This window comes from Heptranchias perlo, chromosome 12 (assembly GCF_035084215.1).
Source record: "Heptranchias perlo isolate sHepPer1 chromosome 12, sHepPer1.hap1, whole genome shotgun sequence".
In the NCBI taxonomy this organism is placed as follows: Eukaryota; Metazoa; Chordata; class Chondrichthyes; order Hexanchiformes; family Hexanchidae; genus Heptranchias; species Heptranchias perlo.
In genome coordinates, this window is record NC_090336.1 from 37,853,039 (window position 1) to 37,879,547 (window position 26,509).

Consider the following 26,509-nt stretch of genomic DNA (forward strand, 5'->3'; position numbering starts at 1 on the left):
ACTCCGCCATTATTGAGGATGTGGATGTTTGCAGAGCCTCCTCCTCCCGTTATTTGTTTTATTATCTACCACCATTCACGACTGTATGTGGCAGGACTGCAGAGCTTTGATCTGATCCGTTGGTTGTGGAATCGCTTAGCTCTGTCTATAGCATGTTGCTTCCGCTGTTTAGCATGCATGTAGTCCTGAGTTGTAGCTTCACCAGGTTGGCACCTCATTTTTAGGTACGCCTGGTGCTGCTCCTGGCATGCTGTTCTACACTCCTCATTGAACCAGTGTTGATCCCCTGGCTTGTTGGTAATGGTAGAGTGAGGAATATGCCGGGTCATGAGGTTACAGATTGTGCTGGAATACAATTCTGCTGCTCGCTGATGGCCCACAGCGCCTCATGGATGCCCAGTTTTGTGCTGCTAGATCTGTTCTGAATCTATCCCATTTAGCACGGTGATAGTGCCACACAACACGTTGGATGGTGTCCTCAGTGCGAAGACGGGGCTTCATCTCCACGAGGACTGTGCGGTGGTCACTCCTACCAATACTGTCATGGACAGATGCATTTGTGACAGGTAGATTGGTGAGGACGAGGTCAAGTAAGTTTTTCCCTCGTGTTGGTTCACTCACCACCTGCCGCAGGCCCAGTCTGGCAGCTATGTCCTTCAGGACTCGGCCAGCTCGGTCAGTAGTGGTGCTACCGAGCCACTCTTGGTGATGGACATTGAAGTCCCCCACCAAGAGTACGTTCTGTGCCCTTGCTACCCTCAGTGCTTCCTCCAAGTGGTGTTCAACATGGAGGGGGACTGATTCATCAGCTGAGGGAGGGCAGTAGGTAATAATCAGCAGGAGGTTTCCTTGCCCATGTTTGACCTGATGCCATGAGATTTCATGGGGTCCAGAGTCAATGTTGAGGACTCCCAGGGCCACTCCCTCCTGAGTGTATATCACTGTACCGCCACCTCTGGTTGGTCTGTCCTGCCAGTGGGACTGGACATACCCAGGGATGGTGATGGAAGAGTCTGGGACGTTGGCTGAAAGATATGATTCTGTGAGTATGGCTATGTCAGGCTGTTGCTTGACTCGTCTGTGGGACAGCTCTCCCAATTTTGGCACAAGTCCACAGATGTTAGTGAGGAGGACTTTGCAAGGTCAACTGGGCTTGGTTTGCCATTGTCATGTCCGGTGCCTAGTGGTCCGATGCCGGGTGGTCCGTCCGGTTTTATTCTTATTGGAACTTTTCGTCGTGAGATTTTACAACTGAGTGGCTTGCTAGGCCATTTCAGAGGGCAATTAAGAATCAACCACATTGCTGTGGGTCTGGAGTCACATATAGGCCAGACCGGGTAAGGACGGCAGGTTTCAGAACCAGATGGGTTTTTACGACAATCCGATAGTTTCATGGCCACCATTACTGGTACTAGTATTTTAATTCCAGATTTTTTATTTAATTATTTGAATTTAAATTCCCCAGCTGTCATAGCAGGATTTGAACTCATGACTCCGGATTACTAGTCCAGTAACATAACCACTATGCTACCGTACCCGTATCTTTCCTGATGTTGCTGTCTCTCCTACGTCAGCACTTGTCTGCCTGATCCAGATAAATATCGGGCTCAGTTTTTAAATGTTTTTTATGCATTTGTTTCTTTGGATCAACATCTCCATCAATGTTGATCAATTCCCCTAACTTTAATAGAGGTCCCAGTACAGTGTGTTGCCTCTCTGGTCCCAGGGTAAAGGATATCACAGAACGGGTGCAGAACATTCTGCAGGAGGAAGGGGAACAAACAGAATCTTGGTCCATGTTGGCAGCAACAACATAGGAAGGAAAAGAGTTGAGATCCTGCAGTCAGAGTTTCAGGAGTCAGGGAGTAAGTTAAAGAACAGGACCTGAAAGGTAGTAATGTTTGGATTACTCCCAGTTCCACATGCTAGTGAGTATAGTGAGTATTGGGCAGTGTCCTAGGCCCAACTATCTTCAGCTGCTTCATCAATGACCTTCCCTCCCTCATAAGGTCAGAAATGGGGATGTTCGCTGATGATTACACAGTGTTCAGTTTGCAACCCCTCAGACAATGAAGCAGTCCGTGCCTGCCGCAGCAAGACCTGGACAAAATCCAGGCTTGGGCTGATAAGTGACAAGTAACATTCGCACCAAACAAGTGCCAAGTAATGACCATCTCCAACAAGAGAGAGTCTAATCACTTCTCCTTGACATTCAATGGCATTACCATTACTGAATCCCCCACCATCATCACCCTGGGTGTCACCATTGACCAGAAACTTAACTGAACCAGCCACATAAATATTGTGGCTGCAAGAGCAGGTCAGAGGCAGGGTATTCTGCAGTGAGTGACTCACCTCCAGACTCGCCAAAGCCTTTCCACCATCTACAAGGCACAAATCAGGAGTATGATGGAATACTCTCCACTTGCCTGGATGAGTGCAGCTCCAACAACACTCAAGAAGCTCAACACTATCCAGGACAAAGCAGCCCGCTTGATTGGCACTCCATCCACCACCCTAAACATTCACTCCCTTCACCACCGGCGCACCGTGGCTGCAGTGTGTACCATCCACAGGATGCACTGCAGCAACTCACCAAGGCTTCTTCGACAGCTCCTCCCAAATCCGCGACCTCTACCACCTAGAAGGACAAGGGCAGCGGGCATATGGGAACAACACCACCTGCACATTCCCCTCCAAGTCACACACCATCCCGACTTGGAAATATATCGCCGTTTCTTCATCGTCGCTGGGTCAAAATCCTGGAACTCCCTACCTAACAGCACTGTGGGAGAACCTTCACCACGCGGACTGCAGCGGTTCAAGAAGGTGGCTCACCACCACCTTCTCAAGGGCAATTAGGGATGGGCAATAAATGCTGGCCTTGCCAGCGACGCCCACATCCCATGAACGAAAAAAAAAGTAAGATAAACTAATTTGGCAGGGGGAAAGGCACCAAGATGAAGCATTGGAGAGGAGAAACAAGGTGTACAGAGGATTGGGAGAGGCAACCAGCATTAGAAAAAAGAGTATTCAGAAATATGAGAAATGCAAGGCAGACTAGGATGGGTTTGGAGTGCGTGTGCGTAAATGCCTGGAGCGTGGTAAATAAGGTTGGTGAGCTGCAGGTACAAATTGCCACATAGGATTATGATATGGTGGCAATTTATGGAGCTTGGCCTGGTTCAAACAAGGGGAGGATTGGGAACTTAATATTCCTGGCTACAAAGTATTCAGGAAAGATCGGGAAGGAAATACAGGAGAGAGGGTGGGGAGGGGGGGTTGGTGGTGGCAGTATTGATCAAAGATACTATTACAGTACTAGAAAGGAATGATGTACTTGAGGGTTCAAAGACAGAATCTATTTGATTTGAAATAAGAAACAATCGAGGAGCTATTACGCTGCTGGGTGTACAATATAGGCCACCAAATAGTGGGAAGGAGATAGAGGAGCAAATTTGCAGCCAAATTTCAGAAAGGTGCCAGACAAGTGCCAGGGTATGAAAATCTCCAACAAGAGAGAGTCTAACCAGCTCTCCTTGACATTCAATGGCATTACCATTGCCAAATCCCCCACCATCAACACCCTGGGGGTCACCATTGACCAGAAACTTAACTGGACCAGCCACATAAATACTGTGGCTACAAGAGCAGATGACATGAAACTCGGAAATGTAGTAAACAGTGAAGAGAATAGTAACAGACTTCAGGAGGACCGACACATGGCAGATGAAATTTAATGCAGAGAAATGTGAGGTAATGCATTTTGATAGAGAGAATGAGAAGAGGCAATATAAACTAAATGGTACAATTTTAAAGGGGTGCAGGAACAGAGAGACCTGATGGTGTATGTACACAAATCTTTGATGGTGGCATGACATGTTGGAAAGGCTGTTAAAATAGCATACAGGATCCTTGGCTTTATAAACATAGGCATAGAATACAAAAGCAAGGAAGTTATGCTAAATCTTTAAAAATCACTGGTTAGGCCCCAGCTGGGATACTGTGTCTAATTCTGGGTACCACACCTTAGCATGGATGTCAAGGCCTTAGTGAGGGTGTGGAGGAGATTTATTAGAATGATACCAGCGATGCGGGACTGCAGTTATGTGGAGAGACTATAGAGCTGGGGTTGTTTTCCTTAGAGCAGAGAAGATTAAGTGGGAATTTGATAGAGGTGTTCAAAATCATGAAGGGTTTAGACAAAGTAAATAAGGAGAAACTGTTTCCATTGGCGGAAGGGTCGAGAACCAGGGGGCACGGATTTAAGGTGATTGGCAAAAGAACCAGAGGCAACATGAGGAAAAACATTTTTACGCAGCGAGTAGTTATGATCTGGATTGTGCTGCCTGAAAGGGTGGCGGAAGCAGATTCAGTAATAATTTTCAAAAGGGAATTGGATAAATACTCGAAGGGGAAAAATTTGCAGGGCTAGGGGGAAAGGGTAGGGGAGTATAGAGCCAGCACTGACACAATGGGTCGAATGGTCTCCTTCTGTGCTGTATCGTTCTATGATTCTAGGAGGGGAAGAAGCTTTTCCTTTTGTTTGAAAATTAATTCCATTAACTTCAGGACACCTTTGTTCAGTGTTTGGAAGATATAAATGAAATGAATTTTTGAAAAGTGACAGCAACTTTATAGTGAAACCGTAAAGAACTAATATTTATTTTTTGATAACATAATGTCAAATAATACTCCATAATCAAAATTAGACCAAACCCTATTATATGAAATACCTCTTTAAGTTGAGGTAACACAGCAATACCCTTTAAAAGCCCACAACAGTGCCCACTCCATACTAAAGTGAAATAGTGACGCCGATGAGACTCTAAGTTTGTGATCTTCTTTACTCAGAGTAAATTGTGTGCGACCGTGACATAATTTATTTGCAACTTCCCTCTATCAATAATGTAAGGACAAAACCCCTTGTTTCTAGTAGACTGTTGCTGTGATGATTGATTTCTCCCTCCTGAATCCTGTCTCCCGATGGAACAAGTGCTTAGGGGTTTAATTTACTTTGCAACAGCACAAACCAGTAGCTTTTTTTTTTCTTGGAAGGGTGGGGGGAAGAGAATGAGAGAAATAATCCTACCAACCCCACACTATGAAGAGAAAAAAAAAGCAAAACAAAAATATACTACATGTTACTGGACTTAAGTTCCCAATAATGTTAATGCAACCAAGGGGGAAGATTCTGTAATGCTCTTTAAAAAAATAAATGCCCTGGCTTGTTTTTTTTTGTGAAAAAAATGCATGAATTGAAAAGTAGAGAGGAGCTGCAGCCCGAAGATCTGGCTATCTTGTCATCATGGTTGTAATGTTAAAGGGAAATGGATTGTTTGGAGTGAGAGAGCGAGAGCGAGGGAGGAACTTTTTTTTTGTATCCGTCCGCGGGTTGGATGAGAGGGGATTTAAATTAATAATAAAAAAAAAGCAACCGCACCCTGGTTCAAAAAAAAACATCAAAACCGGTAAAAAAAACCTTTCGGTCCGCCTTTCTTCTACAGGAGGAAAGTTGTATGCGAGGCGGCGGTGTGTGTGTGTGTGTGTTGTTTTATTTTTCTGTTGTTGTTGTGGGTCCGGTGACGGAGCGGCCGCCGGACGGCTGGAGGGGAGCGGACTATTTGCGGGATTACTTTGCCGTTTTGCTGCGGGAGCCGCTGTCAGCCGGCCGCCGCCATGTTGAATTATAATGTTAATTTTCTAGAAATTGTCCCACAAATTTGGACGGAGATACCCGGCTCCTCCTGAGAGTGGAGTGGAGTGGGGCGGCGGCGGCGGCGGCGGCGGCGGCGGGGGGGTGGTGGGAGGGAAAGGAAAAAAAAAAGAGAAGGGGAGTTTAAATTAAAAAGAAAAAAAAAAGACGACTTGGGCGTTCGTCGTATTTATGTTCGCCCCCTCTGGTCGCAGAAAGCAGAGAAGTTGGGTAAGGTGTGAGAAATGGTGGCCGGGGTTTGTGTGTGTGTTTGTGTGTGTTTTTTTTTGAAAAAAAAAGATAGAAAATTCTTTACTACTTTTTTTTTTCTGGCTGCTTCTTGAACGAGTGGGGAATTGTTTACAGCGGCAGCGTCACGGGGCGGGAAGGAGAGGGGAGCCGGCAGCGACTGTCCTGGAGATCAAGTTTATGGGGAGGCTTCGCTTTCGGCCTGAAAATTTTTTTCTTTTATTTTTTTCTCCTCTCTCTTTCTCTCTCTCTGTTAGTGATACAAAATGGAACCGGTTTTAACTTCACTTTCCATCGTCTGCTTTAACTGCAATTTGTTTTTAACAGTAACTTTTTAAGGCTGGATTTGTTTCCCTTGCCGTGAGTGGGTTTTTTTTTTGTGTTTTGTTGACAGGTGTAAGTTTAAATTTCTACATTCTCTTGTCTTTGTATGATATATATGTGTGTGTGTGTGTGTGTATATATATATATATATCTTGATGATTTAAAGAGACTAACCAATTTTAAAGAATCACACGCGCCGCCAGGTGGAGGAGAAAGGAAACGTGCCATTTGGCAAAATAGGATTAAATGCTGGTAACTCTCAGTATAAGTTGGAGCCTTTTTTATTATTTGTTTTTTTTTTGTGTAACGTGGCGTTTGCCTTTGGTTGTCGAGGGTTTTATTCTCCCCTGTGTTTCTTTCGACTTGCTGCAAATTGTCCAGAAACTAGCTTTGGGTTTGTTGCTGAGGTTTCCTTTCCATTTCAATCGGAAGGGGGCAGTGAGGTATCGAGAGAGAACTGCAAACTCTCTAAATCATGTTACGTCTCTGTTTCGTGTTGAGGTCAAGGGTAAGAAATCTACTATACTGACAGATCCGGCATGGTACGGTGTAGTCAGTCATTCTGTATGCGGTCCGATCAACGTTGCCGTATTATATAAATATACTAAGTGTTTATACTCTTCTACAGTAGGTGAAAGTTGGAGAGAATTTCCCCGTAACCATTGTTATTTTCTTGCACTATTGCAATGATTGGAATTTATGTGGGATGCAGAATATAGCCTCCTGTTCTTAACTGTATGACTGGGATATGTGGGAGATCTCACTAACTCTTGAAAGGGAATTCTACTTATTGTATGTGTGTAACCAACCTCTAGATAAATTTGTATGTGTATGTGATAAATAAGTACATAACATGGTATAAAGATATAAAATATTTTTTCTACTATTAATGGTTGGTTCCCAGAAAAGTGTGTGTTTATTTGCAAAAATGAAAATAAACATGCAGTGAGCAGAGAATGTGTTTTAATGTATATTACACCAATTGAGTTAACATGAAATTTTGAATATGTAACTTTAGATTTAAATTGGAGTTTTTTCAAAAACAATATAGTGGAAAGTAGTAGAGTTCAAGCCTGAGAAAGTCATGCTTAAACTTAAGAGTGCTTGGTCAGACCACACTTTAGATGTTGTCCTGTCACTGATAAATAAACTCAAGCCCCGAAAACAGACTCGTACTTTTCCTTCACACAGCTTGTGTCAGAGGACATGGTTATGAGGAAAGAGTTGAGAAACTTGAGGGGGGGGGGGGGGCGGGGAGGTGACCTTATACATGAGAGTAAACTATAGAATAGGTAAATGTGGATCACGACTACAACAACAACTTGCATTTATATAGCACCTTTAACTTGGTAAAATGTCCCAAGTCGCTTCACAGGAGCAATTTTTCAAGTAAAACTTGACACCGACCCACGTAAGGAGAGGTGACCAAAAGCTTGGTCAAAGAGGTAGGTTTTAAGGAGTGTCTTAAAGGAGGAGAGAGAGGTGGAGAAGGTTAGGGAAGGAATTCCGGAGTTCAGGACCTAGGCAGTTGAAGGCACGGCCGCCAATGGTGGAGTGATTAAAATCGAGAGATGCGCAAGAGGCAGGAATTGGAGGAGCGCAGAGATCTTGGAGGGTTGTAGGGCTGGAGGAGGTTATGGAGATAGGGAGGGGCGATGCCATGGAGGGATTTGAAAAAAAGAATGAGAATTTTAAAATCGAGGCATTCCCAGACCAGGAGCCAGTGTAGGTCAGCGAACACAGTGGTGATCGGTGAACCGGACTTGGTGCGAGTTAGGATAGGGGCAGCAGAGTTTTGGATGAGCTCAAGTTTATGGAGGGTGAAAGCTGGGAGGCCAACCAGGAGAGCATTGGAATAGAGGTAACAAAGTCATGGATGAAAGTTTCAGCAGTGGATGAGCTGAGGCAGGGGCAGAGACGCACGATGTTATGGAGGTGGAATTAGGTGGTCTTGGTGATGGAACGGATATGTGGTCGGTAGCTCATCTCCGGGTCAAATAGGACACCAAGGTTGTGAACGGTCTGGTTCAGCCTCAGACAGTAGCCAGGGAGAAGGATGAAGTTGGTGGCTAGGGAACGGAGTTTGTGGTGGGGACCGAAGACAATGGCTTTGGTCTTCCCAATATTTAGTTGGAGGAAATCTTTGATCATCCAGTACAGGATGTCAGACAAGCAGTGTGATAAATCAGAGAGAGTGGTGAAGTCGAGGGAAGTGGTGGTGAGGTAGAGCTGGGTGTCATTAGTGTACATGTGGAACCTGATGTGTTTTCAGATGATGTTGCCAAGGGCTAGCATGTAGATGAGAAATAGGAGGTGGCCAAGGATAGATCCTTGGGGGACTCCAGAGGTAATGGCGGGGGAGTAGGAAGAGAAGCCAATGCAGGTGATTCTCTGGCTTTTACTGGATAGATAAGAATGGAACCAGGCAAGCACAGTCCCACCCAGCTGGACGACTGAGGAGGATGGTGTGGTCAACCATGCCAAAGGCTGCCGATAAGTTGTGGAGGGATAGTTTACCATGGTCACAGTCACATAGGATGTCGTTTGTGACTTTAATAAGGGCAGTTTCAGTACTGTGGCAGGGGCAGAAACCTGATTGGAGGGATTCAAATATGGAGTTGCGGGAAAGATGGGCACAGAATTGGGAGGCGACTGCATGGTCAAGGACTTTGGAGAGGAAAGGAAGGTTGGAGATGGCCAGTAGTTTGCAAGGACTGACGGGTCAGGGGTGGGTTTTTTGAGGAGGGGGGTGGATGGTGGCAGATTTGACGAGGAGGGGGCAGTACCTGAGGAGAGGGAACAGTTAACAATATCAGCTAACATGGGGGCCAGGAAGGAAGTTGGGTGGTCAGCAGTTTGGTGGGAATAAGGTCGAGGGAGCAGGAGGTGGGTCTCACGGTCAAGATGAGCTTGGAGAGGGCATGAGGAGATAGGAAAGAAACTAGAGAAAGATTTGAGTTCAAGGCTAGGGCGGGATGGAACCATAGGGTAAGTTTGGCTTGGTGGGCTAAGGGAAGGGAGGGAAGCAGCTGAACGGATGCTCTCAATCTTAGTGACAAAGAAGTCCTCGAGCTTCTCGCACTTGGTGGAGGAGGCAGGGGAGAGGGGTTTAAGAAGATGGTTTGTAGTGAAGAGAAGACGGGGATTATCTTTGCATTCCAGGATGATCCTGGAATAGTGAATGGTTTTGGCAGAGGAGAGCAGGACCTGATAGTGCTTTATGAGGCCCAGCCAGATCTAGCAATGAATGGCTAAACCAGTTGTCTGCCATAAACAAGTCTGCGTCCCTTGGACTTAAGGGAGCAGAGATGATGGCTATTTCAAGGGGAACGACCAGGGTGAGAGAGGGTAATGGTTTTGGTGATAAAACATTTGCTTTATGCTTTTTCATCAACGTACTGGAATAAAAATATTTTACCAGTAGCTGAGAATTGGAGGACCTGTTTAATCAAATTGTTAACAAGCTGTAGGTATGTGACTTATAAAGGAGCTTGTGTCCTTGCAGTGATGTAAGATTCTGTTTATAATTATTCGTTGTTTTTGAAGTGGTTTCTTAGACTGTAATAGTATAATAGCATATATAGTAATACAAAGAACATGTACTGAACCTCTTATTCACAGTAAAGTTAATAACATGAAATTATAAACATTGAATTGCAGAGTATGGTTATATTAAACAAAATATCTAATGATGAGGACAACTGTTAATGTTGAGGGTCGGAGTAAAATTTTCTACTTAAAATTCGCCAGCTGGATCTATGTATGTCCTCTAACTCCAATTCTTGACTCAAAGAAAATGTTATGTTATGTAAGAAAAAATGGCACTGAATTTGCACACAGCAAGGTCCCACAAACAGTAAATGAATGAATGACGTATGGTCCTCTGTTCACTGTGTCTGCGTTTAGAACAACCCCCTCAAATAATTGAGAACCTCCCCTTATAAATTTAATTCATTTTCAGTCATGTTACTTCGAGAAATCTTAAATCATGACTTCAAAAAAAATTCCCCTTCCACTTGGTTTCTGTTTATGAATGTGTAAGTATCCCGTTATGACGAGGAAGTATAGTTGTAAACAACAATCGTGTGCCATGTCATAGGTGTAGTAAAGCACAGAGGACATCTGACATTGGGGATACAGGTGACAGGAATATGGTCTCTGTATCTTGATGAGACGAGTATATACAGAGATAATTTCAGAAAATATAAAATGTAAGTAGATGACTTGTTAGTATAGTTTCAGTTATGTATTCAAAAAAAATCTTTGTTGTAGAATAATCTAACTGATAAGATTGTGTTACTCACTACTGGGGGCCACTGGATTCTGCTTTGTCCACTGCATGGTTAATAGTCCCATCATGATTATATAGTTTTTATTTTTTTATTACTCGTTCAAGGCCAGCCAGCATTTATTGCCCTTGAGAAGGTGGTGGTGAGCCACCTTCTTGAACCGCTGCAGTCCGTGTGGTGAAGGTTCTCCCACAGTGCTGTTAGGTAGGGAGTTCCAGTTTTTTGACCCAGCGACGATGAAGGAACGGTGACATATTTCCAAGTCGGGATGTTGTGTGACTTGGAGGGGAACGTGCAGGTGGCGTTGTTCCCATGTGCCTGCTGCCCTCGTCCTTCTAAGTGGTAGAGGTCGTGGGTTTGGGAGGTGCTGTTGAAGAAGCTTTAGCAATTTGCTGGAGTGCATGCTGTAGATGATACACACTGCAGCCACGATGCGCCAGTGGTATAGGGAGTGAATGTTTCGGGTGGTGGATGGGGTGCCAATCAAGTGGGCTGCTTTGTCCTGGATGGTGTCGAGCTTCTTGAGTGTTGTTGGAGCTGCACTCATCCAGGCAAGTGGAGAGTATTCCATCACACTCCTGACTTGTGCCTTGTAGATGGTGGAAAGGCTTTGGGGAGTCAGGAAGTGAGTCACTCGCCGCAGAATACCCAGCCTCTGACCTTTTGTAGCCACAGTATTTATATGTTTCTGGTCAATGGTGACCCCCAGGATGTTGATGGTGGGGGGTTCAGCGATGGTAATGCCGTTGAATGTTAAGGGGAGGTGGTTAGACTCTCTTGTTGGAGATGGGCATTGTCTGGCACTTGTCTGGCGCAAATGTTACTTGCCACATATCAGCCCAAGCCTGGATGTTGTCCAGGTCTTGCTGCATGTGGGCACAGACTGCTTCATTATCTGAGGGGTTGCGAATGGAACTGAATCGCATTGCAGCTTCCCACATCACGATGTGCATTTAGTGTATTAAGCCAGGTTTAATCCACTTTTCCTAAAAATGGTGACTGCATTGTGATTTTTTTTTCTTAACTCCAAACTTGGACTTGTTCTTTTTGCTCCAGGTAATTTGGTTGTTCTCTCAGACTTGCTTGCCCTGTAATAAAGTCTACTACTCTTAATTCCAAGTCACTTAACTCAAACTACCTGATTTTTTAAAAAAAAGTACCAAATTCCTACTTTGTTGCTTAATTTAAATTATTAGATATCGAATTGTTTTAGCACTTTGAATTATCTGGAACAGATTGACTTATTCCTAAATTTATTCGCTGTATTGAATTAAGCATTCTCTAGTAACCAAAAAATAGCACATCTTTGCAAATGAGGAGGGGGGGGGATCAGTTTAAACTGACAAATCTGTAATTAAGATTGTTGTGTATATAATATAGTAATATTTATGATGAAGGGGTGAACTTTGCAAAGTGTTTTGTTATGATTCCTGATGAGCCATTGGTTACTGTTTACTAACATACCCAGCTAATGGAATACATCAAGTCTGAGACTTTTTCCTCAGTGTAATGCTGCTGGAAACTGAAAAAAAGTATTGTTCAATGACTTTTCTTTTAAAAGTTTACTTTTTAAGAATTTTGCCTTGGCATGGAATTTCATGTTTGCTTACACTTAATTTGCAGCTACAATTCATTAATTCAATGAAGCTGTTGATACAGCTACATGTACTTAAGTTGTATTGAATGCTGGAGGTCTGGGTATCTTGTTAGCAGATGCCAAGATGAATAGTGGGGTTTGGGTGTTTCCTACTTTATTATGCATTTGCGTTGTATTGCTCTTGTGATGCCTGGAGAACCACAACAACTTGCATTTGTATAGCACCGTTTAATGTAGAAACTGTCCCAAGATACTTAATGGAGGAAAAAAGAAGTGGCACTGAGCTTTTATGGGAGGGTTAGAAGAAATGACTCAAAGCTTGGTTGAAGAGATGTGTAGTGAGAAGTCATTTAAAACTGTGAAGAAGATAAAGGTGGAGGGGTTTTGGTTGGAGTGTCAGAGTAGCACCTAGACGGCTGTATGCTCTGTCACTGTTGGTGGGGAGTTGGCCTGTGCGTACGGTCAGAAGACCAGAGAACAAGGGAGGGGCTATGGTTGTGGAGGTAGGATGAGGTGAGAAGGATGATTTTAAGTTTGATCCACTGGGGAACAGGAAGCCAATATAAATCAATGAGGATGGGAATGATGGATGCAAACAGCAGAGTTTTGGATTACTTAGAATTTATGAAGGGTGGGCAAAGAGGGCATTGGAGAAGTTGAGTCTAGAAGTGACAAGGGCATGGTGTTTTGGTGGCAGTCCAGTTGCAAAGTGGAAACAAGCAGTCTTGGTAGTGAATAGACTGGTTTGAAGCTCAGCTCTGGGTGCAACAGAACACTGAGGTTGCATGCAATCTGATTCAGCCTGAGTGAGCTGCCAGAGAGGGAGAATGGAGTTGGTGGCAAGGGTACAGAGTTTTTAGTTGGGGCCGAAAATGGTATCTTCGGTCTTCCTGATGCTCAGTTGTAGGAAATTTTGACTCATCCACACTATAATGTCAAACAGGCAGTCATGGCAGCATGGAGATGGTCGAAGGAAGTGTTGGAGAGCTAGAGCTGAGTGTCATCGGCATGTATACGGAACCTGGCTCTGAATTTAAGAATGTCACCACAGGATAGAAGTAGATGAGGAAGAGAAGGGAATCACTGGTGGATCATTGGGGAACTCTGAAAGTTACAGTGTAGTACCTGGGGTGGGGGGGTGGGGGAAGCTATTTCAGGAGCTACATTAGTACAGGTAAGTGTGGAACAATGCAAAGGGTGTCCCAAGGCAGTAGAGGAGGATGACATAATTGATTGTGTTGAATGCTGTAGAGAGATCAAGAAAGGATAAAGCGCCATGGTTGCAGTCACAGAGGATATCATTGTTGATTTTGACCAGGACAATCATGGTGCAGGGTACAAACTAGACTAAAGGAATTCGAATAGATAGTTGTGGAAGAGGCTGGGAAGTAACAAAATGTTTAAGCACCTTAGACAAGAAGGGTAGGTTAGAGCTAGGGCAGCAGTTGGGGGGTGGGGGGGTGAAGGGGTATAGATCAAGAATGATCGTTTTGAGGAGAGAGGTGGCAGTATTGGTTTTGAAAGGGAAAGGGACAGTGGCTGATCAGAAAAGGCCATTAAGGTAGTTGATTGGCCCAGAAGTTGATGGGGAGAAGTTCAGGGGGCTAGTGGTAGGTCTCATTACAACAGTGACTTCACTTCAAAAAACTGGCTGTAATGCACTTTGGGACCGCCTGAGGTTGTGAATGGTGCTATATAAATGCAAGTTCTTTGTTTCTTATACGAGAGGAGCTTGGAGAGGGCAAGAGGGATTGGAAAGTAAAGTGGTGTTGGGGTTAAGATGTATGAGGTGGTCAGTGGTGGAGGGGCATATGGCATCTGAGGCTGCTACGCACTGTTGTATTCAACTTCCCTCTCCTGTTAGATTGCCCTCCCTCTGGAAGTGCTGTAATGTTTATGATTAGGATCTTGCATAGATCTTGGGAAGAGGTCCAGGCTGCTTGGTACTTCTGTAGCTTTAAGTTGAGGCCAAGCTCACTATAATTGTTGTGTGTCTCAAAGGTGCTTTGTAATTTAGAACAAGATTCTTCCTTAGGGGCACAAACCTCCTGAGTACAAATGGTAAGAATTGTGATGTATGGGGTCTTTGAACAGTTTGAGCTGAAGGGATCACAAAATCATGGCCGTGATCTATCCTGAACAGCTATTTGCTGCTGTTCCTTCAGGGTGGGGGCATAAAAGAACTGTGTACTCTGGAATTTTTTTAAAATGCTGGAAGTGCACGACACTTCACACGCGAAACATAAAATTACTTTTCTCCTTGACCATTCATTCCAATTCCTTGGAGAGTTGGAGTCTGTGTTGGGTGGGATAGGATACATTTGATATTTTTTCATTGCATTTTGCTGCTTGTATTTCTGAAGGCTTGATTCTATAGTTTCCTGCTTTCGCTGGCAGCCAGGTCTTATTCCTGGCCTTCCTTCATGCTGTTCAGAATCTACAGAGATGACGGAGATATATGTTTTTGTACCTTTTGAGTCTGAATCGGTCTAACAGGGTTGATTGGAGTTTGTGAAGTGTTGCTGCATCTCAAAGGAAGTGCTTGGTTATGAAGTACCAGAACAGGTCTAGTTGGATGAGAGAGAACTTGTCAGCTAGCAGCTGGACTGTTATGATCATGTGGAGGAGCTAGCCTAGCCAGCAATTATGCCATTATGTTAGACTTGAGATTTATTTGTAATAAGCACTCCAACCATTTCCCTTATTGCACTAGATTGGGAGGGAGGAGGTTTGATAATGTGACTTACAACAAAGGGCTGGTTGATAACTTCAGTGCAACTTTGGGTGGAGTGCTTCTAGACTTCTGTTCTTTTCAGGGTTCTTTTAATGGTCGTGCAAGGATATAGGCTGGATGGGAAGCCTCTGCCTCTATACCCAGGCAGCCATTCAGTTTGTCTGGAAAAGTTCCAAACCACAATTCCTTGAAATTGGGCTAACTAATAACGTCTGGGGTTTGGAACGTTAAGTCTACTTTTAATTTTGAGATTTACAGGGAACTGAGAGATACTCTGATTCGCTTGCCTACCTATAGGAATTAGGAGATGCACTTTTACAAGTTATGTAGCTGGAATCTAGAAGTTATGTGCCAGGAATCTAACTTGTAGCATTTAGAATAAGAGGGGCTGGTGGGAAATTATGTTGGTGAATTTGTGCCCCCAGCCCCAGAAATGACACATACTCCACTTGTTCAGGTCAGCATGTATACTTGTGGAACTACTTTCAGGGGAGTTGACTGTGGGTGTTGCTGTCACCTCCTAAATATCTCACATCTGTTTTTGATCATGCAAATGAATAGGATTCTCATATGTACACAGGGATGCCCTGTGCAAGGGACATGTTTTGGGAAAGCTGGATGAAGTCCTTGATGGTTAGAAAATTATAGCTAGTGAGGTGGTAGGGCTGGTCACATTTAGTCATGTGTTATTAATACAATAACCTTGCCTTAATGAAAATCTTTATAGTGTACAGTCGCTTGTAATGGACCATGTTATGTCCCTGAAGTTACTGGGAACTGGTGATAGTAATGCAATACCCTGAACTACTTCTATTAATTTTCACTTTACTGTCCCATTCAGTTTCATGGAATTCATGTTAACATTGAAATTGAAAGAGATAATGAAGTGGTAAGTAATTTATAGTGGTAGCTAGTGTTTATTTGAGTCTGTGATTGCATTGCTGGTGTTACTTGAGCATTATACTTGCAACTCTGTAGCTGGGAATTGCTCATTGCTCATGGCTGTGCAAAGTAGTGGTGCCTGACTTGTTTAAAACTGTTAACTTTTGTTTAGAAATGGTAGACATGGTGCTGATTTCCAGGAAGGTTTTACACTACATTCATTGCATGTATTTGATGTTTAAAGCTTTGTTTGCCTTTCAACTCAGTCATGCTAATGGAGTACTGTACTTGCTGGCTATGCTTGTGATGCTATGGCCAAATGCTGAGCTGATCCGAGCTGCAGCATTGCAAGTACAGTCAAACCTGTACAAACGGACACCCCCAAAAAATGGACACTTAATGACAATCCCAAATAACTTGCATTGTAATAGGTACAAGGTGCACCTTGAAGCCATAGACACTCGTAAATTCCGAACTATGGTTAGTTTTCAATGCACCAAGTCCGTTTACAACTTAGAACACGGGACACGCAGGTAAGTGCGAGGCAGCAGTGGGTGAAAGAAACGCCTTTTGTGGAATGGAGATCTTCTTACCCAGCATCCATAGCAGCAGAGAAACTGCTCCATCTCAGTGTGAATGCTTGCGGGGCTCTATTCCAGGGATAGAGCGGTATATCTGCCGCTATGGATTCTGAGTAAAGATCTCTCCATTTCACAAAAGCTGGGAACTGCCAGGTGGGGTGGGAGGTGAGGGTGGAAATGAGAATCGGGAGCCCTGAAATTTGGGGGGGGTGGGTGGGTGGGGCCCAAAATTGTGTGGTGGCCTCGAGTTGGAGGGAGATGGAGGCTCAGGAGGAGATGGAGAATGGGGACAGTGGTGGGGGAGAGAGGTAGACTGGGGAATGGGGACTCGGAGAGATGGAGACAGGGAATGGGGGCTCGGGGGCAGAGGGAGAGATGGAGACAGGGAATGGGGGCTCGGGGGCAGAGGGAGACATGGAGACAGGGAATGGGGGCTCGGGGGCAGAGGGAGACATGGAGACAGGGAATGGGGGCTCGGGGGCAGAGGGAGAGATGGAGACTGGGGAATGGGGGCTCGGGGGCGGAGGGAGAGAGACTGGGGAATGGGGGCTCGGGGGCGGAGGGAGAGAGACTGGGGAATGGGGACTCGGAGAGATGGAGACAGGGAATGGGGGCTCGGGGGCAGAGGGAGACATGGAGACAGGGAATGGGGGCAGAGGGAGACATGGAGACAGGGAATGGGGGCTCGGGGGCAGAGGGAGAGATGGAGACAGGGAATGGGGGCTCGGGGGCAGAGGGAGAGATGGAGACTGGGGAATGGGGGCTCGGGGGCGGAGGGAGAGAGACTGGGGAATGGGGGCTCGGGGGCGGAGGGAGAGAGACTGGAGAATGGGGGCTCGGGGGCGGAGGGAGAGAGACTGGGGAATGGGGACTCGGAGAGATGGAGACAGGGAATGGAGGCTTGGGGGCAGAGGGAGAGATGGAGACAGGGAATGGGGGCTCGGGGGCAGAGGGAGACATGGAGACAGGGAATGGGGGCTCGGGGGCAGAGGGAGACATGGAGACAGGGAATGGGGGCTCGGGGGCAGAGGGAGACATGGAGACAGGGAAAGGGGGCTCGGGGGCAGAGGGAGAGATGGAGACTGGGGAATGGGGGCTCGGGGGCGGAGGGAGAGAGACTGGGGAATGGGGGCTCGGGGGCGGAGGGAGAGAGACTGGGGAATGGGGACTCGGAGAGATGGAGACAGGGAATGGAGGCTTGGGGGCAGAGGGAGAGATGGAGACAGGGAATGGGGGCAGAGGGAGAGATGGAGACTGGGGAATGGGGGCTCGGGGGCGGAGGGAGAGAGACTGGGGAATGGGGGCTCGGGGACGAAGGGAGAGAGACTGGGGAATGGGGGCTCGGGTTCGGAGGGAGAGAGACTGGGGAATGGGGGCTCGGGGACGGAGGGAGAGAGACTGGGGAATGGGGGCTCGGGGACGGAGGGAGAGCGATCGGGGAATGGGGGCTCGGGGGCGGAGGGAGAGCGACCGGGGAATGGGGGCTCGGGGGCGGAGGGAGAGCGACCGGGGAATGGGGGCTCGGGGGCGGAGGGAGAGCGACCGGGGAATGGGGGCTCGGGGGCGGAGGGAGAGAGACCGGGGAATGGGGGCTCGGGGGCGGAGGGAGAGAGACCGGGGAATGGGGGCTCGGGGGCGGAGGGAGAGAGACCGGGGAATGGGGGCTCGGGGGCGGAGGGAGAGAGACCGGGGAATGGGGGCTCGGGGGCGGAGGGAGAGAGACCGGGGAATGGGGGCTCGGGGGCGGAGGGAGAGAGACCGGGGAATGGGGGCTCGGGGGCGGAGGGAGAGAGACCGGGGAATGGGGGCTCGGGGGCGGAGGGAGAGAGGCCGGGGAATGGGGGCTCGGGGGCGGAGGGAGAGAGACCGGGGAATGGGGGCTCGGGGGCGGAGGGAGAGAGACCGGGGAAAGGGGGCTCGGGGGCGGAGGGAGAGCGACCGGGGAATGGGGGCGGAGGGAGAGCGACCGGGGAATGGGGGCGGAGGGAGAGCGACCGGGGAATGGGGGCGGAGGGAGAGCGACCGGGGAATGGGGGCGGAGGGAGAGCGACCGGGGAATGGGGGCGGAGGGAGAGCGACCGGGGAATGGGGGCGGAGGGAGAGCGACCGGGGAATGGGGGCGGAGGGAGAGCGACCGGGGAATGGGGGCGGAGGGAGAGCGACCGGGGAATGGGGGCGGAGGGAGAGCGACCGGGGAATGGGGGCTCGGGGGCGGAGGGAGAGCGACCGGGGAATGGGGGCTCGGGGGCGGAGGGAGAGCGACCGGGGAATGGGGGCTCGGGGGCGGAGGGAGAGCGACCGGGGAATGGGGGCTCTGGGGCGGAGGGAGAGCGACCGGGGAATGGGGGCTCGGGGGCGGAGGGAGGGCGACCGGGGAATGGGGGCTCGGGGGCGGAGGGAGGGCGACCGGGGAATGGGGGCTCGGGGGCGGAGGGAGAGCGATCGGGGCTCGGGGGCGGAGGGAGAGCGATCGGGGACCGGGGTGGGGTCCGGAGGGGGAGGGACCGGGGGCGGGGTGGGGGGGGTAACCGGGGAATGGGGGCTCCTCTTTGCCTGCTCATGGGTGGTCTCCTGGTTCTTGGAACGTCTCACACTGCAGCTGCTGGTGTGAAACCACAAATTAAGATTCTCAACTGCAGGAGACCCAACCTTTATAAGCTAAATTGAATAACGTGGTCAGAAGGTCATGTAATCAAACTTCCAGGAATGCCTCCACCCAGAGTTAAGGCACCCAGTACCCACCCCCCAGCACTTCAAACAGTAGCAGAATCTGCAGGATGTTAATCCCCCCGCAATTTGGCTGGGATCTCCCAGGTGCTCCGGCCCTACAGCAGCCACCTCGTCCTGTGCAGGCTGCCAACGTTGCACTTCCCAGGATCAGAGCATCCCTTCCTCAGTGGAAAAGGATCCTAGGATGGCAATGAACTGGGAAACCCAAAGAAACCGAAATACAACTGCAATCACACCCTGCTGGCAGGGCTCCAGAATTAGGCAAGATCCCAGGTGAGGGTGAAAAAAAGGAATGCTGCAGGAAATACAGCCAATCCTGGGATATTTAGCTCATCCAGTTTACTGTATGTACAGTGACCATTTTACAAATAAGGACACCTGCAAATAAAGGACACCCAATGCAAGTCCCTTGGGTGTCCTTAATTTACTGGTTTCACTGTACAGTAATCCAGTAAACAATGCCTAACTAAAATGAACATATTTGCCCCACAATAAGTTTATTCTACTGAGACCACAAAGTATTTTATGTTTGTTTAATTCCTCTGCCCCCTCCAGTCTGCATTCTGAAGCTGTTTTGGTTTGTCCTTTTGCCATTTATAGTGGCTCTAAGGCAATAGAAGGCAATGAAAATGAAACAACCCTATCCCCTTGAGTGAGGGCAAGAAACTTGGTGGTGGTAGTAATTGGTGTGCTATGGATTTAAAGTGCAAGCTGAGAGTTCCGATCTAGATCCTCAAGGTATTTCTGAAGGCTGTTCTTGAGTCTGAGTAGCATGAAGTCCCATTTCACTATGTCAAATGCCTTCTTGATTGAGAGTTATGAGGGTTGAACCTTGGTGTTAACTGTGTTGGTGTACAACGCTGAATAGTTACCTTGTCGTGCTTCTGGAGCAGTACCCTTATTTAAAATCTGTTTCTTCTGGTTGCACTAGTGTGTGGGTCGCTGTACCCAACCTTAGGCAAGGATTTTGGTTGGTATGTTACAGTTGCTACCGAGAAGGGATCTGTTCTTTTTGATGTTCATGGGAGGTGAAATCTTTGCCTTTTTGTATTAATGTGGCTGCTTTGACTCTTTCTGGGAAGGTATTTAAGTCCTGTATGTGGAAAAAATGTTTTAGTAATCGTGGTACTAGAATCATAGGTTACAGCACGGAAGGAGGCGATTCGGCCCATCGAGTCCGCGTCGGCTCTATGCAAGAGCAATCCAGCTAGTCCCACTCCCCCGCCCTATCCCCGTAGCCCTGCAAATTTTTTAACTTTCAAGTACTTATCCAGTTCCCTTTTGAAGGCCATGATTGAATCTGCCTCCACCACCCCCTCGTGCAGTGCATTCTAGATCCTAACCACGTGCTGTGTTTTAAAAAAAAGTTCTTCCTCGTGTCACCTTTGGTTCTTTTGCCAATCACCGTAAAGCTATGTCCCCTGATTCTTTATCCTTCCGCCAATGGGAACAGTTTCTCTCTATCTACTCTGTCTGGACCCTTCATGATTTTGAATAGCTCTATCAAATCTCTTCGCAACTGTCTCTGTTCCAAGGAGAACAACCCCAGCTTCTCCAGTCTGTCCACGTAATTAAAGTCCTCCATCCCTGGAATCATTCTAGTAAATCTCTTCTGCGCCCTCTCTAAGGCTTTCACATCCTTCCTAAAGTGCGGGCCCAGAACTGGACACAATACTCCAGTTGTGGCCGACCAGTGTTTTTTATAAAGGTTCATCATGACTTCCAAACTTTTGTACTCTATGCCTCTATTTATAAAGCCCAGGATTCCGTATACTCTTTTAACTGCTTTCTCAACCTGCCCTGCCACCTTCAACGATTTGTGCACGTATTTCCCCCCGATCTCTCTGTTCCTGTACCCCTTTTAGAGTTGTGCCCTTTAGTTTATACTGCCGCTCCTCGTTCTTCCTACCGAAATGTATCACTTAGCATTTTTCTGCGTTAAACTTCATCTGCCACATGTCCGCTCATGCCACCAGCCTGTCTATATCCTCTTGAAGTCTACCACTATTCTCCTCACTGTTTACTACCCTTCCAAGTTTTGTGTCATCTACAAATTTGGAAATTGTGCCCTGTACACCCAAGTCCAAGGCATTAATATATATCGAGAAAAGCAGTGATCCCAGCACCGACCCCAGGGGAACACCACTGTACACCTCCCTCCAGTCCGAAAAACAACCGTTCACCACTACTGTCTGTTTCCTGTCCCTTAGCCAATTCTGCATCCATGTTGCTACTGCCCCCTTTATTCCATGGGCCGCAATCTTGATGATAAGCCTACCATGCAGCACTTCATCAAACGCCTTTTGAAAGTCCATATACACCACATCAACTGCCTTGCCCTCTTTTACCCTCTCTGTTACCTCATCAAATAACTCATTCAGGTTAGTTAAGCACAATTTGCCTTTAACAAATCTGTGCCGGCTTTCCCTAATCAATCCACACTCGTCCAAGTGACTGTTAATTCTGTCCCGGATTATCATTTCTAAAAGTTTCCCCACCACTGAGGTTAAACTGACTGGCCTAATGTTGCTGGGTTTATCCTTTTTTGAACAAGGGTGTAACATTTGCAATTCTCCAGCCCTCTGGCACCACCCCAGTATCTAAGGATGTTTGGAAGATTATGGTTAGTATCTCCGCAATTTCCACCCTTACTTCCCTCAGCAATCTAGGATGCATCCCTTCTGGACCAGGTAACTTATCTACTTTAAGTACAGTTAGCCTTTCAAGTAACTTTTTATCAATTTTTAGCCCATCCAGTCTTTCAACAATATCTTCCTTTACTGAGACTCTGGCAGCATCTTCTTACTTGGTAAAGACTAGTTTGGGGAGTAGGGCTTCATTGTGTTCAGCAGATAACATCTTAGGGAACCATATGCTTTAAAGGGACTGTCTTTTACTGCTGTCTGAATGTCACTAATCTGATTCAAAGATTTCAGTGACTTTGGGAAGACCTGGTAGATGTCTGTTGAAGACTTGGGCTGCAATTATACTGCATTATTGTCAGACCTGCAGCTGCAGAGTTCAAAGAGCAACTGGCAAAACCCAAGTTATATTACAAGCATCGAGTTGCACCTGCATGTCGGGAGAAAGCTCTGCGTATTCGTGCATGCGGGGAGCTCTAGTTGCCCAGCCATATTTTTTTGTTAGAGCAAAAATGAGAGCGTCCTTCAGGAGGCTGCCTTGATTGAACTCAAAATGCATTAAAAACAGTCACTTTTGTATCATTGTGAAAGTAGCAATACAACTACTGTCTTAAGTATTGCTCCCCTATTTGGACAAAATAATAAAAAAATACATGTCCGGGGACAATTCATTCTTTGCCCATCTCGCTTTTGCATTTTACTACTTTTATCAATACAACTGTGGATCAGTGTAATTTTATAGTTGCCCCTCTCATTTATTCTCTACTCCAGATATCTTGCATGTACCTCTTCCCTCCCGAACACACTATATTGAAAATAACTTATTAAACAGCCTCCTACTCTAACTCATTCTTTTTCAGGACCTCAAAACTGTGCAACTCAACCTCCCTTCTATAATCTTCAGACTTTTAAAACCCAAACCTGATGCTAGCTAATGCTTCTTGTGATTTTACTTTATCTTTACTGTTTTTGGCTTTGTTTGCATCCTGCACTGTGGGCTTTGGTCTTCACTTTGTTTTCTCAAGTGAAAAAAAGACTTGCTTATTTTCCTCTGTATAGTTTGACATTCTGAGATGTAGAAATCTGCAAACTTCTTACAGATTTCAATGGAGCTGGATTTACCACCTTGTCAATATTTGTGTCAGTTCTCCTGTTATAGGGTGTACAAGAGGAACTTTTCAGGTCTGTAGCCTGATGAGCTGGTAGAATGTTTTTGCATCTATTTGAAGATTATTTAGGTGCCTTCAATCCTCAATTGCTTTCCAATCTTTGCCTCTTATGTTAGATTCTTATAGAGGGATGCCACAAAGAGAAAGGAAAGGGTAGAGAGAGGTCAGCCAACAACAAATCTGGCTGATTTAAAAGAAACTAAATTTGTAGAGGGTAGGTGGATGGTACACTTTGTCTTGCATTCCCAGCCAATCATGGAAGGCTTCCATTGGGCTACGCGTTGGTACTGCTAACACACATGAAACCCTCAAACTTGTACAAACAACCTGCGGCAGTTTGGCGGGACAGGTGGTGGAAGATAAAATAGTTGGGGAGGCTTTGGTTAGGGGCGAAGTGTCATCACCCATGAGCCAAGTCTTATCAAAGCCAGGATGTCAATACAATCATCAACATTAAGGTTGTAGATGGCAAGAGCCTTGTTCGCAAGTGAATGGACGTTCTGGAGGGAAATGCAAAGAGGGATGGCGATTGTTGATCCACTGTCAGAGTCCAAAGGAACAGGACACAAGAAGCTTGTGAAGTTAACCTCTAGCAAGCATGCTGGATAGGGAAGATGGGTTAGTTGGGGTTGTTGCTCATAAGCAGGCAGCGTTGGGTGCATCTAGCCCCTTTAGAGAATGCCAAGTGAGGCACAGAAGGCAGCTGTGGGATTATTGAAGGAGATTTCAAGCCTGCAATGGCAGCAAGAGAGTGGGAAGGCAAAGGAGTAGTGATGGGTTGGGGTAGAAAGTACCCAAGAAGGGAGAAATGAAAGATTTTGTGACTGGATGACAGGAAGAGGAGACGACAGGAGAGCAGGGCCAAGAGAGAAAAAAGGAAGATAGAGGGCTTGGGTCTGCATGCACAAATAGACACAAAATTCAGGTTATATAGGTACGGCAGAGATGAGATGAGTTATGTATGTTCCAGACATACGCAGAGACTGGAAAGAGGTGACATGAAAGGGTCCGAAGTTAAAAATCAGAGGTCCTATGGTGGATTAAAGTTGACTTGTAGATACAATGGAGTCATTTTGGAGCGTCCACGAACCAGTGTCCAGGTTCAGAGACAGTTGTGGAGATGGAGTGGATTCAGGAGCCATTTGACGGCCAGAATATTAGGGAATGTGCTACAGAAGGTTGTTTAGTGGAATCAGAAGGCTGAGGAGGAGTGGGAAGTTGACCATCACCCAATAGAGGTTGATCCAGGGGTTCAGTGAAGCTTGGGTGTTAGCAGTGTGCACCAATGTATTCAGTATACCAGCAGAGAAGCGAGGAGCAATGAAATTGAAAATCGATGACTAGGAGCAGTGAAGTCCAGGGAGAGTTTGAAAGACAGGTAAAAAAAGACCAGCTTGTCCACCAAGTCTGTTCCATATTGTCTTGGTGCGACTGAGCATCATGATCCCCAATAACTACACCTTACTTTTTGTAAGCTGTGATATCAGACATAACTAGAAACTTGTTCAGCTCCCTTTTTGAACATTTGCAGCAAACTTGTACTCTCAACACGGGCCGAAAGCTTGTTCCAGAAGTCGATGACCCCTCTTCCCCTATACAAAAAGAAAAACTTCTGATGTCTGACCTAGTTCTATGCAACTAAGTGACACCTTTCCTTTTTTTTGATTGATTGATAAACAGATGTAATTGCATTCAATATTCTCAATTTGCGCTTTTAAGATGGGGATTAATAAGTGGATTTGCAGGCATTATTATTTCTGTTGCCATTGTTTACAGTCCTGGTCATTAAACTCTGCTCCCTTGTCACTAACTCCATTGTCTCACTGGCCACTCATTCAGGCTGAACCAGACTCTAAAGCCTTTGGCAGCCTGTTTGATCTCGAGCTGAGCTTAAAATCTCACATTTCATCTTTCATGAAGACTGCTTCTTTTCCCATTGCCTATCTCCACCTCTGCCTCAATTCATCTGCCTTTATCCAAGTTTTTGTCACTTTCAGACTCCGTACCTTCTTGGCCTTCCGTGCTTCATCTTTCAAAAATGCCAACTTATCCAAAACATAGCCATCCTGTGCCCTTCGCGAGCTAAATCTTACTTCTCTGTGACTCACGACACTAAGGCCTTTAATGCACTTCCTTTGGAAAGGCAGGTACTGAAAATAAAGAAAATGGGAATCGGTGGTAATATTTTACAATGGATACATTATTGGTTGAACGATAGAACCCAAAGGGATTGTCATCACCCCGGTAGAATGTTACCAGTAGGGTCCCACATGGGTCTGTTTTGGGGCTTCTTGTTTAGTGTCCTTATAAATGACCTGGAGTTAGGAGTCACGATCACGGAGGCTAAATTTGCCAATAATACGAAGAAGCTAATGAAGGTGGTAGACTACAAAGCTTGAACAGGATGAGCTAAAGAGAAATTTCAATATACCTGGAATTGGGCAGACAGGTGGCAGATGAAATTCAATGTAGAAAAATACAAAATGCTTCACGTGGGGGCCAAAAATCCCAGAAGGCACTATTACTTAAACGGAAAGAAAATAATGTACATGATAAATGAAAGAGATCTGGGGGTCCTGATTGACAAAAAATTGAAGCTATCGCAACAATGCTCTGTGGCAGTGAGTAAAGCAAAATCAGATGTTAGGATGTATTAAAGGGTCAATATTGAGCCGAAATAGTGAGGTAATCCTGCCACTTTATAAACCATTGGTGCAAAAGCACTTGGAATATTATGTACAGTTCTGGTCGCCACATTACAAAAAGGATAGAAAGGTTACAGCACGGAAGGAGGCCATTCGGCCCATCGAGTCCGCACCGGTTCTATGCAAGAGCTATCCAGCTAGTCCCACTCTCCCACCCTTTCCCCATGGCACTGCAATTTTTTTCATTTCAAGGACTTATCCAGTTCCCTTTTGAAGGCCATGATTGAATCTGCCTCCACCACTCCCTCGAGCAGAACATTCCAGATCCTAAGCACTCGTTGTGTAAAATAATTTTTCCTCATGTCACCTTTGGTTCTTGAACCTTCTGCCAATGGGAACAGTTTCTCTCTATCTACTCTGTCTAGACTCTTCATGAATGTGAATACCTCTATCAAATCTCCTCGCAACCGTCTCTGTTCCAAGGAGAACAACACCAGCTTCTCCAGTCTATCCACCTAACTAAAGTCCCTCATCCCTGGAATCATTCTAGTAAATCTCTTTTGCACCATCTCTAAGGCCTTCACATCTTTCCTGAAGTGTGGTGCCCAGAACTAGATACAATAGTCCAGTTGTGGCTGAACCAGTGTTTTATAAAGGTTCATCATGACTTCCATACTCTTGTACTCTATGCCTCTATTTATAAAGCCCAGGATCCCGTATGCTTTTTTAACCCCTTTCTCAACCTGCCTTGCCACCTTCAACGATTTGTGTACATAAACCCCCAGATCTCTCTGTTCCTGTACTCCTTTTAGAGTTGTGCCCTCTAGTTTATATTGCCTCTCCTTGTTCTTCCTACCGAAATGTACCACTTCGCATTTTTCTGCATTAAATTTCATCTGCCACGTGTCCGCCCATGCCACCAACCTGTCTATATCCTCTTGAAGTCTATCACTATCCTCCTCACTGTTTACT

The 26,509-nt window shown here is 46.2% G+C and overlaps 1 protein-coding gene across 5 annotated transcripts in view; it reads left to right on the top strand.

Moving 5' to 3' along the window:
• Positions 1–5,426: 5,426 nt before the first annotated feature.
• Positions 5,427–26,509, top strand: part of kmt5b (lysine methyltransferase 5B) — a 59,889-nt gene continuing 38,806 nt past the window's right edge. For 2 of the 5 annotated variants that reach the window (XM_067993988.1, XM_067993992.1), the window contains exon 1: positions 5,815–5,926. The gene's annotated coding sequence lies outside the window, so the exon portion shown is untranslated. Of the gene's footprint in view, positions 5,472–5,814; positions 5,932–6,427; positions 6,521–26,509 lie in introns of those variants that run through there. The other 3 variants (XM_067993990.1, XM_067993989.1, XM_067993991.1) reach the window with 3 other exon arrangements.